Below are 18,077 nucleotides of genomic sequence, written 5' to 3'. Positions count from 1 at the left end.
ACCAAAATCCAATTTACAAAGTCCCTAATCTCATATCGACATGTTTCAGATATATGCAAGAATTATCCAGGAGTTCTAGAGCAGTTCATCAATCTTGGCACCCAAGACCTAATCTACTTTCCCTTAAAAAAAATGAGATTTTTTTTGATACATGATAAACCAATGATACCCCTTCTATTAATCTTCCTAAATAGCATAACTGGACAAGCTGAGGCCAGGTTTGACTAGTAGTAAACCTAGCCCGCTGCTTCATTAATTATATTTTCTTTTCTTTACCCACATACGAAAGCTTAGTCAACCTCCATTTGAATTAGTAGAATGGTTAACTTTAAGCATGAGTCCATTACACGCATGCATTGCAGATAAAAATGTCTATTGATGTTGGTGATGGTTAAATAAATAAAATCGATGCATCACACCGCACTATCTGGATCATTCGGCCAAAGACCCAAGGTGTCACTAAGTCACCTAACAAAGGATGACCACTACAACGTCAAAAGTAGGTCACGAGACCAAATGAAACCACGCTAGAGACTATGGGGGATGGCTCCACTGTGATTGGATATCCTATCTCCTCCGGTGCTTTCAAGGCCACAAAGCACAAAACATGGAAATCAGTCCCCCCCCCCCACCCTCCCAACAAAAAAAAAAAAAAAAAAAAAATCACAAAAGCTTGTATCCAGTGTTGGAGCAATTTGGTTATGAATGTTTTTATGTGCCATTATATGGGGTTTGATATACAATCAATGTAGACATCTCATGGTGGCCTCTAAAGAGAGAGACGAGGTACATGACGGTGTTGGAGCAGAGAAGACTGTAGCTTTGGTATGCAACACCTTTTGTGAAATTTTTTATAGATACTGTTACGCCCCCACCTGCACGGGGCACGTGAGATACCCAGTGCCCACGTAGGAGCCACATGAGGGTGGACCGTGGGGTTCTCCTGCCAGATATTGTCTGATTCCGGGGTTTGCACGCGCGCCGCACGTACCGCTTAAACCCCTCCCCGATTTTGTTTTCCACCCAAAACGCGTCTGCAAGATCTAGAGACACCTGCCTCATATGCCCAGACTCTGAAAGGAGTCTTTCCGATGTGGGACTATTGGGTCTCGCACCCTTCCCACGATCAGATAAGAGCCGTCCTTGGCTTTGATATATACCAAATGTCATGCCCCCGCCTGCGTAGGGCACGTGAGGCACCTAGTGCCCATGTAGAAGCCACATGAGGGTGGACCGCGGGGCTCCTCTGTGAGATATTGTCCAGTTCCAGGGCCCGCACGCGCGCTGTACGCACCACTCAAACCCCTCCCCGATTTTGTTTTCCACCCAAAATACGTCTGCAGGATTTGAAGACACCCGCCTCATATGCCCAGGCTTTGAAACGAGTCTTTCCGATAGAAACTATTGGGTCTCACAGATACTATGCAGAAGATTAGAATACAAAAAATTATAAAGTAAACTAGAATCAATCAAGGAGTACATTGAGATCCCTCTGAAGCCATTGATAATTATTTTTTGACTTTCTCGGTATGATCTTGCGACTTTTAAGCCCACTTTTGAGTAAGCGCCTGAATGATTTCAACAAAAGGAGGTAAAATCTCCTAGTTGGGCTCTCTTCGAGCAAGCTCTTCGCAGCAGTAGCGAAAGAAGAAAACACAAGAGCAGAAAGGATCTTTCTATCTTCTTCTCCTTGTTGATGCATATCTCCTTAATAGGATAAGAGCCTCCTAGGAACGTAGAAACGTGGATGCTCTAGAATTTTATATCATACGGATATATGTACAAGTGGAGTGGTGACCTGGCTTAATTAGTATAATGTTGATGGGTCTATCCATTATGAAGCCTATTAACCAATCTAGGCCTATACCAATACTCACTATATCATATAACTTAGACAACAAGGTCCAAATTAACAATATGATCACAAATTTATTTTAGACTCCTTAAATATTCATTCATACGATAACTAAGCTCGTATTATATAGTGAAATGAAATAAAATCAATCTATAATCAATGGAAGCCAATTTTTCTGAAAAATTCGAACACCCTTATGTTGAAAACCTGCATTGCAAGTGGAGTATCAATCTCCCTCTCACTCTCTAGGGATGATGACTTTCATAACCATTGTTAATTATTATTTTAGCAAGAAACAACATATAATAATGAAAGAATAATAACACTATTTATCTAAATTGCCACTTGCTACATAAAAAAGCATTATTTTTCGATTAACATAGATTTAAGCTTTAAAATTCTAAGTCCATATCTGTATTAGCTGAAAATCCTTCTTTTTTATATGGCAAGCAGTGATTTAAAAAGCCTTGTCTCATTATATATTTCAATAAAAGATTATTTAATTCGAGTAAATTTAAAACTTTGAACAACATCTCCCATCCTACACCGGTTATGATTTAAATTTTGTATGATTAATATGCTTATTATCTTCTAAAGAGGTATTCCTTGTTGTAGAGCATCAAAAGGCTTCTAGCAAAACGCATATAGGGTTTTCCTTTGGAAAAATGCTTCCTCTCCCTCAAAATTTTCTGGAAACTTATTCAACCCAAGATTTTTGTATTTTAGCCCTCACACCATCTACCTGTGTTTGGCGACAAAAAAAAATAAAGAAACAAATAAAATGGGGTTTAGATCAGTGGATATTATTCAGTGAAGCTTGAGACATATTGTCAGAAGATCTCTAACTTAGCAATATATTAAAAAATTATTTAGACGAGTGGGCTGAAAATTTTATTAAATTTGTAGATTGAACCAACATAGCCAATAAAATTATAAAATTATGGGGATCTATACTCAGAAATAGCTTTAAAATGGATTGATCTGAATTTTATGAGGAGAAAAAAAATCTACTTAACCTAATTTATAATTTCATAATTTTACCGGTTGCATCGACAGAATCAACAAATTTAATAAAATTTTCGGCCCAGCCTAATAATTTCATCCATTCCGTATCATGTGAGATCGAGTAGTGAGGAAGTACAAAGCAGACAAAAAGAGTTAATCCGCCGAAACTATGACTCTTGCCATGATGCATGAATTGCTGGATGGCATTTATTCACATTCATTTCCCATGCCATTCTCGCCATCAGTTTAGCCCAACACAAGGCCTTCGTAGTTTAATTGGCACCTTGTTTTTCTTGTAGGTCCACATTATAATAATCGACCAGTTCTGTTCTGCTGTCTTCCACCAAATCACATCAACATTGCATGGGCCTAGTATTCACATAACATATCTCTCTCTTCTTGGACTCCCTTTTTCTCTGTAGAGTGTTATTCTTGTATGGTTCCATGATATGTAATCAATGAAGTAAATATTATAAAGCTTCTCCTTTTGAGGCTTTTTTTTCGGTAAAAGAAAAAAAAAAAAAAAGAGGGGAGGAGAGAAAATTTTACCCGCGTAGCAGCTTCCACTAGGCTTTCCTTCCACCAGAAAATGGTCGATGCAGACCGCAAATTTCCGCATATCCTCTCCGACCTATGAGTTTTTCCCACTAGGTTCATCATTATCCACGTGTGAGTACGTCACCCCAGCGCCACTTCAGTATCAGCAGACCAGATGGCGACTCTACCGGACAAATCAGGCATGAAGCATCTGGTCCTCTCGTTTAATCGACGCCTGTATATTTCGAATCTGGATCACTCTGGTAAAATTTAAGCTCCATTCCAATCGTGCTACCTAAGGATGACAATCGAGTCGGGTCAGACATAAACGGGCCGGGTCAGATATTAAATGGGTCAAAAAAGTATAAACCTGAACCTAACCTGTTTATTAAAAATGTTAGAAATTACAATCAGAACCTGACCTGTTTAATAAATAGATAATCCGACCGGACCCGTTTAACCTGTTTAATAAATAGGTCGATTAAACAGATCGGGTTGGTTTATGTTTACCCGTTTAACTAAATATTACTGCAAATAACCAGAAATAAAATACTCAAAATAAAAGAGGAGAGAGATTACCCGTGCTCGATGCTTCCCTCGTCCTTCTCATCGGGGAGCTTATTGGCGCTCCTCGGCCTGCTATCACCGTCATCCACCGACAAGAGAGAGAGAGATGGGAGGTTCGACTAGGGGAGAGAGAGAGAGGTTGGGGGTTGGGGTCCTTGGGGTTCCGTTCAGCAACAGAGAGATGTGGAGCGGTTGGGAGGCTTCGACGGAGAGAGAGAGAGATGTGGAGCGGTTGGGAGGCTTCGACGGAGAGAGAGAGATGTGGGGGGTTGGGGCTTTAGCCAGAAAGAGAGGGTGCCTACTGGTTTGAAATGAAGAGATTGAGAGAGATACGACTCACACTTTCTCTTCCTTTCTTTCTAATTTCTCTGCTCCTTTTCTTTCGTCTTGCTCCTCAGCTCCATGGCAGCCGCAAGATTTCTCCTCCGCCGCAGCTCTTTCGCCGCCGCCTGTTGCTCGGGTCCAAGTCGTCAAAACCCTTAAGCTGCTGCACTGTTACCTACATCGTAGTCCATGGGCTTGCTCGAGTCCCTGCCGCGGTCGCCGTTGACGAGAAGGCGGAAGTAGTCGGCAAGGGGGAGGAGAGGGCGGAGGCGGAGGTCCGGAGGAGAGGGGGAGGAGACGGCAAAGGCGAAGAATCCAGAGGAGAGGAGAGCGGAGACCGGGAGAGGGACGTTGAGGGAAGAGGGCAGAGCAGTGAAATCAGGCCTCGGAGGTGACACAGTGAAATAGAATCGGGACTGGACACCGAGGGACAGAGGGAGGAAAATGGGAATAGAGCTCGGGCGGCCACAAACCCTAAGGTCTCTAACCCTAACTTAGGAAAATGGGAATAGAAGTCGCGTACGGCGCTGTGTGGACCTCGCAGGCCGACGCGGGGAGTTGGGCCGAGGCAAAGAAAACAGGCTGAGGCGGGGAGTTGGGCCAACTCTGGGCTTTGTGGGTTGTGGCCCTCATCTAACAGCCCAATAGTTAAACGGATTAAATAGGTTAAACATGTCAAACATCTAAAATCCGTATCCGATTCAATTAATAAATAGGATAAACGGGTCAACCTTTTTATGACCCATATCTGTTTAGGCCAAATTCAAATCTTTTTATGGTGGATCGTATATGGATCAAATTGGCGGATCGAATCATATTTTGCCATACCTAGTGCTACCATCTTGGTGGCCAAGCTTCTCCTTTTGAGGCTTTTATGTGCTTTGCCTTCACTAGGTAAGGCTTCTGTCATCATTAAGAGGACAGCTAACCCTTTTCCGTTGCTGTCTTCCATCGAACGTTAATAGCATGGAGTTTTGTTTTGCACTCCAAGGCACCCCGGTTATCCCGCCCACGTGGCGCCAATTCGGTCTCTCATCGCGGTGCGATCAGGCGGGCCCACCGTGCTATGATCATCCCACCAACAGCCGCACGCCGTTACGGCACGAGAGACTAGAGAGATGCCTCTTTATAATGGCTTGTCGGATCTACTTGACGACGGTCGATCTAACGGTTGTCATCTTACACGAATCAAAGTACACTGCCTGATGGTATACTCCATTGAAGAGTGATAGCCTACACTAAAAGCTATCGCGCAGCTGTTTGGGATTTGTTAGGTACGGTGACGCTTTCGGCCGAATAGAGCTGGATGATAACACTTGCACCAGCATTTATGACCCACATCAACCCAACTTGGAATTTGGTCGGGATTCTTGGATCCATATCTTGTGTCCATGAGTTGACTTTAATTTGACCAACTCATAAGACCTTTGCACGACCATCTCCAGCCGACTCGACTTGATCCGTTGTCCTAGGCAGAGGTAGTGCAACCTTATCCCATTGCGGCATCCCTCCTCAATTAAGACCATAATGTTATGGTTTGACTCAGATCAAAGCTTAAATCCACTCTATCCAGTAAAATTAAAAAATAAAATATTTAAAAATTAAGATGAAAGACGTGTTGGAGACCAAGGGAGGGTTAGCCAACGATAGGGTTAGCGACGAAGGAAGGGGCCAACACTAACGAGAGGCAAATCTTCAACACGTTTGTGCCTGCACCGAGCGTAGAATGGCATGGAAAAGCATTTTCTATGCAAGGCTAGTGTTGGACAAGTATCGCATCCTCCTCGAAAGGAACTCAGTTACGGTAGTTGGGTGAATTTGGAGTCGAAAATATGGTGGGGAGGAGAGATTGCTGCTCACGACGCTCACAGATTGTTGGAAGAGTGTATTTTCTATCAAGTAGACTGAATTGTCTCCAAGACAGCAAATTATTTTAGAAATTTTTATTAAGATAAATCACGAATCAATGCCCGACTGTCTGTGCCTCTATATAGGCTTTTATTTTCGGACCTTGTTTGCTTGCTGTATTCCTATCCTGTGAGCTGCAGTTGTATGTAATAGTAATTAAAAAAACCCAATAGTACGGGCTCTTTGATAGCTCCATGGCTAAACCGTTGGATCACGATCAGGTGGTCCACTAATTTTCCCTGTATTATAGTAATTTCAAAGCCGACCAGTCGTGGCGGACCTCCCGAAACTGCATGGATTTGAGCGCTATTCAAGTTTGATCCCGCTCAATCCAATAGCGCGTCCCATCGTTGACACGCTTCCGCCGCGGAAGATTCCAGACGAATCCACGTCATGTGGTCCCCGATGTCCGCCCCACCCATATCGGACCGTCCAATCAGTCCACGTTGTGGGCCCAGATTAATATCATGACGTCAAAAGTGTTTATAAGTAATAACAGGACGAAAGGACGCGTAATTGTTGCCCTTTTTACAGCTGGATATAAAACGGTATGAGCTGTAAGAGGACGGGAGGCAGATTGACGGGAACCGTACGCTCCCTAGAGCAGGCGCGGCGTATCAGAGCCGTCAATTATGGTGCTCCCATCCGTCCCGCTGTCCAGCTTGCGCCCATGATTCACATATCGTGGCCCGAAACTCACCTCCCGTCCACTCATTCATTTAAAGCAAGGCCAAACAAAGTTCCACAAGTCGACCAAGATTCCCGCAATATTTACGAGAGATGCCACTTACCGAGAGCCTTTCCCACCGCCGTCGATCCGAATCTCGAGCGCCAGCCTGTTCGTGATAAAAGACCGGCTACTTTTTCCAGTGGACGGTCACGTGGAATACTCAACCGTACTCCGGTGATTGCGCACCGGCGGTGATCGGATCTCCCCGACCCCACGTGAAGGAGAATAAAGAAAGAGAGAAGCAGCAGAACAGAGTCACCGACCAGTAACATAAATAAAAGAAGAAAGAAGAGATAGAAAGATTAAATATCGGAAAAATTCCACCGCCCAAAACAATAGATTGATGGAACCGGAAAACCCGATCCTTCCTTTACAAAATTAAGAAAAGAAAGAACAGAAAAAAAGTTCCCCACAACGAGTACAGGATCATCAAAGGCAAAGCCTTTTTCTCCTTCCCTTCTTTCCCTCTTCTCCAAGCAAAGAATTTCAAGTGTTTTTTATCCCATAATTAAGGGAAGACCCTAAGAAAAGAACAAAAAACATTAGTAAAGAGCAACCAAAAAAAATGGAGGATATTTTTTTTACAAGTTCTTGGTTCCCCGGGGACTGTAGCCGTAGTAGTGGAGATACCACTTGACGAACTTCTTGAGACCGGTCTCGAGATTGGTGGTCGGCTTGTAGCCGAGCTCGGCTCGAGCCAAGCTGATGTTGGCGTGGGTGAAGGGGACGTCGCCGTTGCCCGGCATCGCCACAACGTTCCGTTTCGCCTTCGCCTTCAGGTGGCGCTCCAAGATCGACACGAGCATCGGCACCGTCACCGGCGACGTGTTCCCCAAGTTGTAGATCCGGTACTGCGCCGGTCCCCGCTTCTTCCCCCCGCTCCCCGTGCTCTTCTCCGCCGTGTCCAGCGACCCCAAGCACCCCTTCACAATGTCGTCGATGTAGGTGAAATCCCTGGCGAGATCGACGCGATCCTTGCCGCTGTAGACCGTGATCGGCTTCCCTTGAAGAATATTTCTGGTGAAGGAGAAGTAAGCCATGTCGGGGCGGCCCCAGGGCCCGTAGACGGTGAAGAAGCGGAGGCCGGTGATCGAGAGGCCGTAGATGTGGTTGTAGGTGTGGGTGATCTCCTCGCCGGCCTTCTTGGTGGCGGCGTAGAGGGAAGCGGGACGGTCGGTGCGGTCCGACTCCGAGAAGGGGGCCTTCTCGTTGAGTCCGTACACCGACGAGGAGGAGGCCCACACGATCGCCGGCTGGGGGTCCGCCGCCTTGCACGCCTCCAGAAGCGTCACCAGGCCGGCGATGTTGCTGTGGACGTAGGACGCCGGGTTCTCGATCGCGTACCGCACCCCGGCCTGGGCGGCGAGGTGCATCACGTGGGTGAATGGGACCACGTCGAAGAGCTTGGCGAGGAGGCGGCCGTCGTTGATGTCGCCCTCGACGACGACGATGCCGTGGGAGACGAGGAGGGCTTTCCTGGCCTTCTTCAACGATGGATCGTAGTAGGTATTGAAGTTGTCGAGGCCGACGACGCCGTCGCCACGCTTGCGGAGGGCAAGGGAGACGTGGGAGCCGACGAATCCGGCGGCGCCAGTGACGAGGACGGAGATCCCTTGCGGGCGTCGGACCTCGGCGGAGGCCCGGATCTGCTTTTCCCAGTGGAGGCCGCCCCACGACGCGGAGAAATACTTGGACGAAGTGTCGACGAAGCTCTGGAAGCTGAGGTACGACGCCGTCAGCGCGATCAAGAAGAGCGCCCACAGGAACATGGTGCTCGTCGACGCGAAGCAACGGTGGAACTGCCGATTAATCGCATGGGCCCGCTCGATCTTCACCTTCCCCGGCGTCGATGGGAACAACTCGTCCTCCAGAATCCTCATCTTCTTCTCCGTCACCGTCTTCGTCTTCTTCGTCTCTATTCCTCCTATTATTCTACCCTTCTCTATCAATGCTTCTCCTTGTTCCTCCTCTAAAACCCTCGAATGCTAATAAATTTCAAAGCGGTGGTGGGCTGGGTCGAATAGTAGAAGAACAAATGGATGGATGGGAGTGGGAGGAGACGAGGGAAGGGTCGGAATGCAAGAGAGGAGGCAGGGCAGAGGGAATAAATATATATTTTAATTTTCGGAAAGAAATTTCTGCGCCTGCTGAAGAGAAATGGGCGGAGTGGGGGAGATATAAATAGGGAAAGAGAGAAGAAGGGACAAGGAAACGCGTGAACGCGTTGCACGAGGAATGGCCAAATTAGCTTGCATAAAAATCCCGATTTTCCTAATTTATAGGATTTTGACATTTTGTAAACCCCTTTTTAGTGTTTTTTAAAGTTTCGTAGTTTTTGTAAACAGAATTTCAGGTTTTTTTTCCTTTTAAAACCAATTTAGTTGAAATTAATCGAACATGAAAAAATAAATTTATTATATTTAATATAAAAAAGACCAGATATAATAAAAAATAATAGATCGTATATTTATTTTTGTAAAAAAAATTAAAATAAATATCATAAGGAGGTGAACTTATTTTTTTATTTTAAATTATCAAATAAAGATAATCTAAAAACATCATTTTTTGACGAAAATATTATCGCTTATTTATATCAATATTATACTAATTGTATTAATATATTTTTATATTAATATTATAATAATATATGATAAAATATATTAATGTATTGAACAATAATATTTATAAATAATAATATATTGAATATATTTATCATAGATATGGTTTATTAATAAATAATTAACATATATTTATTAATCATCAATAAATTTAATATAAAATTAGTAATATTTAATATATTTATTTATAATAAAAAATATTTTTAATATATATGTATAAATTAATTTATAAATATTTATTAAGTTATGTAAATATATTTTAATATTCTAAATAGCCAATATTAATAGCATTTGTATAAGTAGGTCATAAAATGGCCAATAAATAAATTACAAAATTTTATTATCTGGATTATTTATTTAAAAATATTGCTGAAAATTTAGCAATATTTCATATAAAATTATCTCCAATTAAATATAATATTTTCAATACTATTTTTGGAAATATTTTTTTACTAATCGAATATGATAAAATTCATATTTTTTTCTATAATTATTTTATAAAATAAATAATTTTTGAAAATTATCAGATTATGTTATAATTTGACCTACACCAACCAAATATCCCTTAAATTGTTTCCCAAGCGAGGACTGGGGGGGGCCACCGTCGCCCGCGGTTTGCTGGTTGGTGGAGCGATCCCGCGGCCCTTTACGTACGACCCCCTAAAGCCCTCGCGAATAGGAAATGTAAACCTTTACTAGCTACTCCATCGAATAAAAAGATGCCACGTGGATGGTGAAGGTGGGAGAGGAGTGGTACTATGAGAGCGGATGCGCGGGATTAATGGAAGAGAGGGAATTCGGGGGAACGTGGGGGTAATGGACGGCCGGTTGAATCGGTCGCGGAGAGGGAGGAGGGGGGGATAACCGGGAGAAGACCGCGGGGGGGGGCGGTGGTCGCGGTTTGAGATGCCGTTTCGTGGGGACGGTGGACGCTGCTTTGGCTAGCTTTTGACTGTCCCCGTACCGGTTTGTGGGCTAATATTCTCCCTCTCGGAGACTGGCTTCTCCTCCGTGTCGCAATTTAGGGGCCACCATCTGGGAAAGGCCGGGTGGAATACGCCGTACCCGTGAGAGCGGGGCAAAGAGCTAACTCAAGCCACATGGATAGATAGTTGACTGGATACGGAGTGCGGATATGAATGGACACGGATGTCCGTTGCTTTGCGAGATGCGATATGATCATAGGGACAAATTTCTTCTAAGTAGCACACGTTTATTGAAAGGCAAACAGTGCACTAGGTCGTCTTTTTTGTGGCCTGACATCAGAGTCGGAGATATACCCCACACTTTGTATCTTTTTTTCTTTTTTTTGATTTGGCAAGTTGTACTTATGTGAGAACTATATGAATGCCGCTTTTAACCAAAAAAAAAAGGCATATAGATAGGCTATCCTTCGGATAAGGATGGAGGCCCTTTGGCTGCTGCCCCTAGTATCACTGCGAACTGTCGAGCTAACTGATATCCAGCCAAAATTAATAGTGGGATAAGAGCAATAAATTTGTACATATTTCTAAATTATTTATCATGATGACCTCTGTTTGTCCTTTATGCTGCCTCAGACCCACAGCAACCTAAGAATTTTATCCTGGCAAGATCTTTATTATTATGCATCAGCTATATTAATGTATACAAATTTGATAATTTTGCGAATGTTAATCCTTTTTCTATGATTTTAGATAGATTTTTCATTGTCAAAATTCATGGTTCTTCTAAAAAAATCGATATTTTAATATCGAGATCACAAAATGTCTCATTGCATTTGAAATTTTTCTGCAAATTATTTTATAATTTTTTTTGCATGAATACTTTTTTAAAAAATCCATTATCTTAATATCAGCGACCCCTAAAATTGGAGAAATGAATCAATTTATTTAGAAGTTTCATTATACTTTGTTTCCTACCACAAGTTCCTTTTCTCAGAAAGCTGATCAGGTTTCCTTTGCCATACCAACCGGTAGATTGGTAATGTAGAAGAAACATCATCATTTCTACCTAGCTTAAATGTAGGAATTAGAACATTTAGCATTGAATGAATAAAAGTTTACTAGCCCAACAATCTTAAAATGAAGCCTATAATTTCATCATTTTCTTTTATTGTATCTTTCTAGCAGTCTCAAATGAACTTTTCTTGTTATATACCCTTTGCCGATATGTGTTGCCATACATCTCTACCCAAGGAATATCATCTTTCCCTACTAATATTTATCTTATTCTTAATGGCCTTCAAGTTGCCAACATTCATCCCACATTCCACATGCTGTGATGAATGGGAATTCTTTAAGATTCTGAGATGACCTCATCCATCATCAGTTTTTTTTTCTAATCTTCATGTCATTTTCTCCACTCAATTATTTACTTTTGTATACCTACACAGTCTATTTTTATAAAGAGGCCAGTGTGGGAGCATGTTACTCAAAAGGAAGGACCCTTCTAGGAAGTCATAGTTCCTTGGGGCACCCCCACATTATCTGATAAGTGGTCCTCTTTATGTCTAACTATGCAAGGTATTGTTTAATGTTTTTTTTTTTTTTTTTTTTGACCATATTGCTGAAATCGTTGAATGAATCCTTTTATTTAAGTTTGGCAGTAAGACTCAGAAACTGCAGTACACTTTCTTCTGCAAGCTTTGAGGTATGGCGATTGGCCCTCCTCAAAACCCTAGCATGATGCCCTTGTATTTTATTTGGTCTCTTCTCGTTTGTGCTAATTTTGTATTGATGTGGATCCTTCTACAGTGCTGATTATGATCACAAGCACATGAGATGAGGGACTTCTTGTTGTTATTTCTAATTATATATTGCATCAAGAAAGATCGTCTCCAAGGCAATTCTAGTGGAAGTCTACCGAGCGCAATGACAATTAGAATAAGGCTTAAAACTAGCATTGCATTGTGATCTCTAGTCTTTTTAATACTCAATCCTGATCATGAGCTTCTAGATTTGGGCAAACTCTTTGTTTATCTTCTTAAAATATTCTTAAACTTTGATGAAAGGAGACTGGAAAACATGGATGCATGACTTTAATTAAATTAATAGCAAATATGATGTTGAGCATGTGTGCTCATTGCTGTGTACCATTTGGTTTAACATTTTTCATGCAGTAGAGCAAACCCTAGTCCACAAATCTCTTATTGTTCAAGCCATGCATTTGTAACCTGAATAATTAATGTAATAATTTAGATCATACAATTATAACATGTTCAAGGAGGTCGATGGCGCTTTAAACTCCATTGCACATTGCTTAGGAGTGAAAGGGCTCCCTAATTAACCTATCAGGACGGAAAACTAGAACTTGAAGCAAGCATCTATACTTTTTGATAAATATCTTATCCTTGGAGGTATCAAATCTAACTTGCAAGGAAAAGCTAGCATATTTATATTCTTAGCATATATATGGGAGTTGCTAGTTCGAGAGATGGTATTTTCAATGAAAAATAGTCACATTATCTTTTACAAGAATTTAGCAAAAAAAAAAGGGCAATTATTCTTTCCACGCCTATAATACAAGATCAATAATTTGAAAGAAAAATATAAAGAGATGCCCCATTCATATATAATATTCTCGTAAAAAATACTGAACATACAAAAACATGTTTATATTTTGATATTTTATAAATTTATGGAAGTAAGACATTTTCACTAGGCCTTGGGACAATTACGCGTAAGAGAGGATCAGTATTCTCTATTTTTCTGCCATGAGATATTCATAGCCAGCATTTTACTTCATAAAGATTGTCTTTTGACTGTAATTCAAAAACTGCAAGTATATATGCAACTTTGACGCCAATGAATGGAACCAGAATTAGGGTGTTGATATAATATGAAAATTGATAATTGATGGCGGATTCCAATGTTTATTTAAAAAAAACAATTTGAAAAATTCGAATGGCACAAAAATTGCTATATGAAAATAAAATGTTTCCTCGAATTGGAATGATAAAACTATAGCATCTATGGAGATAGTTTATGATAAAAACTGGGGTCAAAGTAACGGTCTTAGAGACCCCACTTTTGTTCTAGAGACTGGACTTTCTCCTCATCTACCATCGATATGTGATGCGATTCCTCGTTGTATCTTGGATCCTTTTAGATGGGTACAAAAAAAAGAAAACAGAAAAGCTTTGCCACCCTCCCTTGGTACCAAAAACACTCAATTGCTAGAATTGGCGTTCCATGCATGGCACCAACCTTCTCATGTCATGCGGCGTGGAGCTTTGTTTGGTGACATGGTGGGACTTCATTCATAGCACAAATATATATATATATATATATATATATATATATATATATATATATATATATATATATATATATATATATATATATATATAATCACTGCAATCTGACATCTGTTCGATTTCATGGAGATAGGATTCTTAATACAATTATTATGAAGAAATAGGAGGATGATTAGCGTCTTTGAATTCTGGTCTACGTCGAGGTCCTGGGCGGGTTGCAGATCCGCGATCTTCTTCTTTCGGGGGTGGAGGGTGGGACAGTGCCCGGATCAACCAGTTGTTCGGAGCCCAGCTTACGGAGAGGATCCAATCTGTGCCAGTTCCGAGATACACTAGCCCTAATATGAGGGTTTGGAGCATGACCTGCAAATCCAGAATTAGGGTGGGCGATACCTTCAGCACTCTCTTTAGGAAGCAACACCAAAGGAAGGATTACGCATGGATTTGGCGGTTCGAACTGCACCTGAAGGTGGCCTTGTTTCTCTAGAAGGTCGTCCGGGGCCGACTACCAACGAGACTTGTGCTGAGCAAGAGAGGTCTGGGCATTCTCCACCATTGCCCTAAATGTCAGGTGGATGAGTCAGTGGACCACGCCCTCTTCCAGTGCCAGCGTGCGAGGAGAATCTGGGAGCTGGCTACGCTCCACTAGAGGTCTGGTTTTACTTAGCGTCCTCCCTGCATGTCACGCCCCAGACCCGGATCCATGACACAGCCGTGCTATTGCCGACTACCGCCCATAATAGCACGAAGCCTCATACATGGGTAAGAGGTAGCCAAAATAGTCAAACTTTCATATATTAAAGTATTTTCGGTACAACTTGCTAGTTGTTACAAAATACAGAGCTTCTATACAGATCATGTACACAAAAGTATATATGTTTCACCCCAAAAAGAAAGAAGCTCTAATACAAAAGAAAAGTGTCTCTGACTGCTATTATTGGTGGTGATCTGAAAGAAAATATAAATGAACGGATATGAGCTACACGGCTCAGTAAGTAATCCTGCATAATCTTATCGGATCAACTATAATGCTAAACATGTTTAAACAGGATTTGAGAAGCTGACATGAACACTACTTAACAATTCGTCATGATAAAATATTTATACTGAGTCAATAAATCCATGTTTTAGGTCAACAAGAATTTTCATGAAATATACAACGTAAAAATCGTACCCCCGGTATTGCCGTGGTTCATACTCTCGGATGCTACTGCGAAGTCATTATCGGCCACTGGCGGAGCCAGTTCAGTCATTTTCAGCCACGGACGGGGCCGGCTCAGTCATTCTCGGCCACTGGCAAGGCCGGCTCAGTTGCATTCGATCAATAACATCTAAGAGCCCATTAATAGTACCTCTTGCAAGTAGTACCTCTTGGATGCTATGGCGAATTCATTAACGGTTACTGGCGGGGCCAGCTCAATTATTATCGGCCACTGGCAGGGCCGGCTCAGTCATTCTCTGCCACTGGCAAGGCCGGCTCAGTTGCATTCGGCCCATAGCATCAAGAGCCCATAGTACCTCTTGCAAGCAGTACATATAGCTAGATGCAATTACTATATCAACTTGCATGCATGATACTTTAAAATCAGCAAAAACATGATGCATGCATAACCATAAATTATGAGATCAAGGCATGTTACTTACTTTTCATAATATGCCATACATGAAGTATGTATATGAATAATACTCAAAACTTTTAATAAACATGGTGCTCACATGATCCATATTAAGATTAAAGAACAGGCTACTTGCATACATGATCCAACAAGATGAGGACAAATAACTTATACTTGATAATTCATGGAAGAAGACATAAACATAACATGATCCATAAAAAGATTAAGGCAAGTTACTTACAATACTTTGTTATCCAAATTTCTTAAGTCCAAGTGACCGATCCTCAATCACCTAAAACCATATCATAAAGATCACATTATTCTCTATTTATTTATTATACAATTTAGTTCATCTTGTTATGGACTTACTCCTTGGATCCCATCCAAAGATCTTAGCCCAATCCAATTTACCCAATTTGAAGTCTTCGGGGTTCGATTAAAACCAAATTGGGTCTACATGGGTTAATTGGGCTTTTAATAAAAGGATTGGGCCTGATTTATGATTAAGTTCAGCCTTCTCTAGCCAATTTGGCCTTTTGATTTGGTCAGAAGACTTAGTCCCAAGTTTAATTGGGCTTAAATTTTGGTTCAGGGTCAATGTGGCTCATTTGGGCCTGAGTCCGGTCAACCTGAGATCAATTTGGCCTTCTGTCAGTTGAATTGGACTTGAATTGGGCCTGATTTAAAATTAACTAAGTCTGCTAAGACCAACATAACTCAAATGGGATTCGGACCCAGCTCAATTGGGCTTAATTGAGTTAGGATTTAACCAAATTTGCTCAATTGGATCCATTCAGACTCAGCTCAGTTTAGTTAGGTTCAGACCCGACATCATTTGGGCTTGAATTTAGCCTATTTTATTCAATTGGGTTCGGGTTCAGGTCTTATTGGGTTTGCCAAACCCATTTTCTTTTATTTGGGCCTAATGGGTTTCGGACCTGAACTCGGATCTGACCCGTTAGGTCGACCCGCTTAAGGGATCTTTCTTCGATCTTCCAAAGGCTTCTACCTCTTCGTCTCCCGCTACCCTCTCTCTCTTTCTTCCGGTCTCTCTCTCTCTCTCTCCCCTTTGTCTCCACCGGAGACTTGCTACTCCGGCCGAACCCTCGGCCTTCTCCTCCTCCGGCCTCGTTTCCTTCCTCTTCCCCTGCAGCCCTCCTACTCCTCCCCTTCCTCTTGCTGGCAACCGGGTGGTGAGACTCCCTCGGCCCACTGGTCGAGGTGGTGCTCCCACCTTGGAGCAGCAGAAGACAGGAGGTCGGCTCTTCTCTTATCCGAAGTGATACCGGAGAAGGGAAGAAGGGTTTGGAGGTGGGGCCGAGGCCCGGTCTCCTTCGGGAGGTCCTCACCTACTCCAACCATGGCAAGGTAAAGCCGTCGTTCGAGGATGAAGCCTCAAGGGTCCGGTAAGCCCCCCTCCCCCCCCCCCCTTTTTGTTTGTTTATTTACTTTCTTCATCTTCCCTTTCCCCTTTTCTTTTTCTTTATGACGACGCCACCACCTCTTCATCGGAGAAGAGGTGGGGGTTCATAGCTTCTTTAACCTCTAGCTCCAGGGGTCCGGCTTCTCTGGTGCAGTGCTCCAGAGGGCTAGAGATTAAGAGGGTATAGCAAATCTTGGGTTAAGAAGCTGAGGGTTTAAATAATGTTGATTAAGAAATGACCCCTTGGAGAGGTGGCATCCTCTCCTTCCCCCTTGCTCCGGGAGCCTCCAGCTGCCCCTTTTCCTCAGGCCAGCTAAGTTCCTCCATTAACCGAGGATGAGAGGTAGCGGGCTCCTAATTTGCATGGTTAAGGACCAACAGCTGGCCTTCTCTCTACTGGCCAGCTGGGGCCCTGTCATTTCTGCCCTCAGGCGTGAGGTGGCAGCCCTCCATGGGCTGCCATCCATGGGTCCAATACGGCCCACTAATAACCTGTTCCAAATACCCTTAAACTGGGCCTCAAAAGTATTGGGCCCAGTTAGTATTGGGCCCGGACATTACACTGCAGATTACTAGATGGCGGGCTTCTACCTTGCGGACCCAGCAAGCGGCTATTGAGGCTACATGTACAGCTTATCAGTTTTGGTTGTCCAAGAAGGACTGGACCTTTGGTGAGGACTGCCCCCGCTACAGGTCATTATCGAGCAGGCCCGACTTCAGGCTGCTAAGATTGTGTAGTCACATCTGATGGACAGATCTTTGATAGCTCGAGACATCTGGGGCTCTGTTTCTTCTTGTAGAGCATTTCGTACGGTGTTCTTCACCTGTGAGCCCCACCTTCGAGTTTTCTCAAGGTCAATTTCAATGGATGTATACTGGATGGTGGTCGGAGGGGCGGGGTCGGTTTTATTATTAGAGGGCCGGACTCCAGAATAGTTGCAGCCGGTGGTTACCAGTTTTTCTATACCTCGGTCCCAAGGGCTGAGTTGAGAACGGCTTGGGCCGGCCTAAGGTATATTTGGCAGACTCTGCGGACCAGGATTGTTATGCTGGAGGGAGATTCAACGATGGTTATTGGCTGGATCCAGCAGAGCGAGGGTGGTGTGGGTGACGTTCACCCTCTACTTAGAGATATTTGGCCTTCCACGCTAATCATGTATACCGTAAAGCCAATGGGGCAACGGATTGAGTGGCTTCATATTTGACCAACCACTCTAAAGACACTATTTGGCTGGGGGAGAGGGGTTGCTCGATGCC

At 42.9% G+C, this 18,077-nt stretch overlaps 1 pseudogene across 1 annotated transcript; it reads right to left on the bottom strand.

Moving 5' to 3' along the window:
- Positions 1-7,228: 7,228 nt before the first annotated feature.
- On the bottom strand, positions 7,229-9,088 carry LOC103701187 (UDP-glucuronate 4-epimerase 1 pseudogene; annotated as a pseudogene). The gene has a single exon (XR_015975697.2). The product of XR_015975697.2 is annotated as a UDP-glucuronate 4-epimerase 1 pseudogene (transcript).
- Positions 9,089-18,077: the final 8,989 nt, after the last annotated feature.

The sequence above is a fragment of the Phoenix dactylifera genome, chromosome 2 (assembly GCF_051530095.1).
Source record: "Phoenix dactylifera cultivar Ajwa chromosome 2, Ajwa_hap1_PhDact_Kaust_v1.1, whole genome shotgun sequence".
NCBI lineage: Eukaryota > Viridiplantae > Streptophyta > Magnoliopsida > Arecales > Arecaceae > Phoenix > Phoenix dactylifera.
The sequence above is the reverse complement of the archived record's forward strand: the minus strand, read 5'-3'. Positions and strand labels throughout refer to the sequence as shown.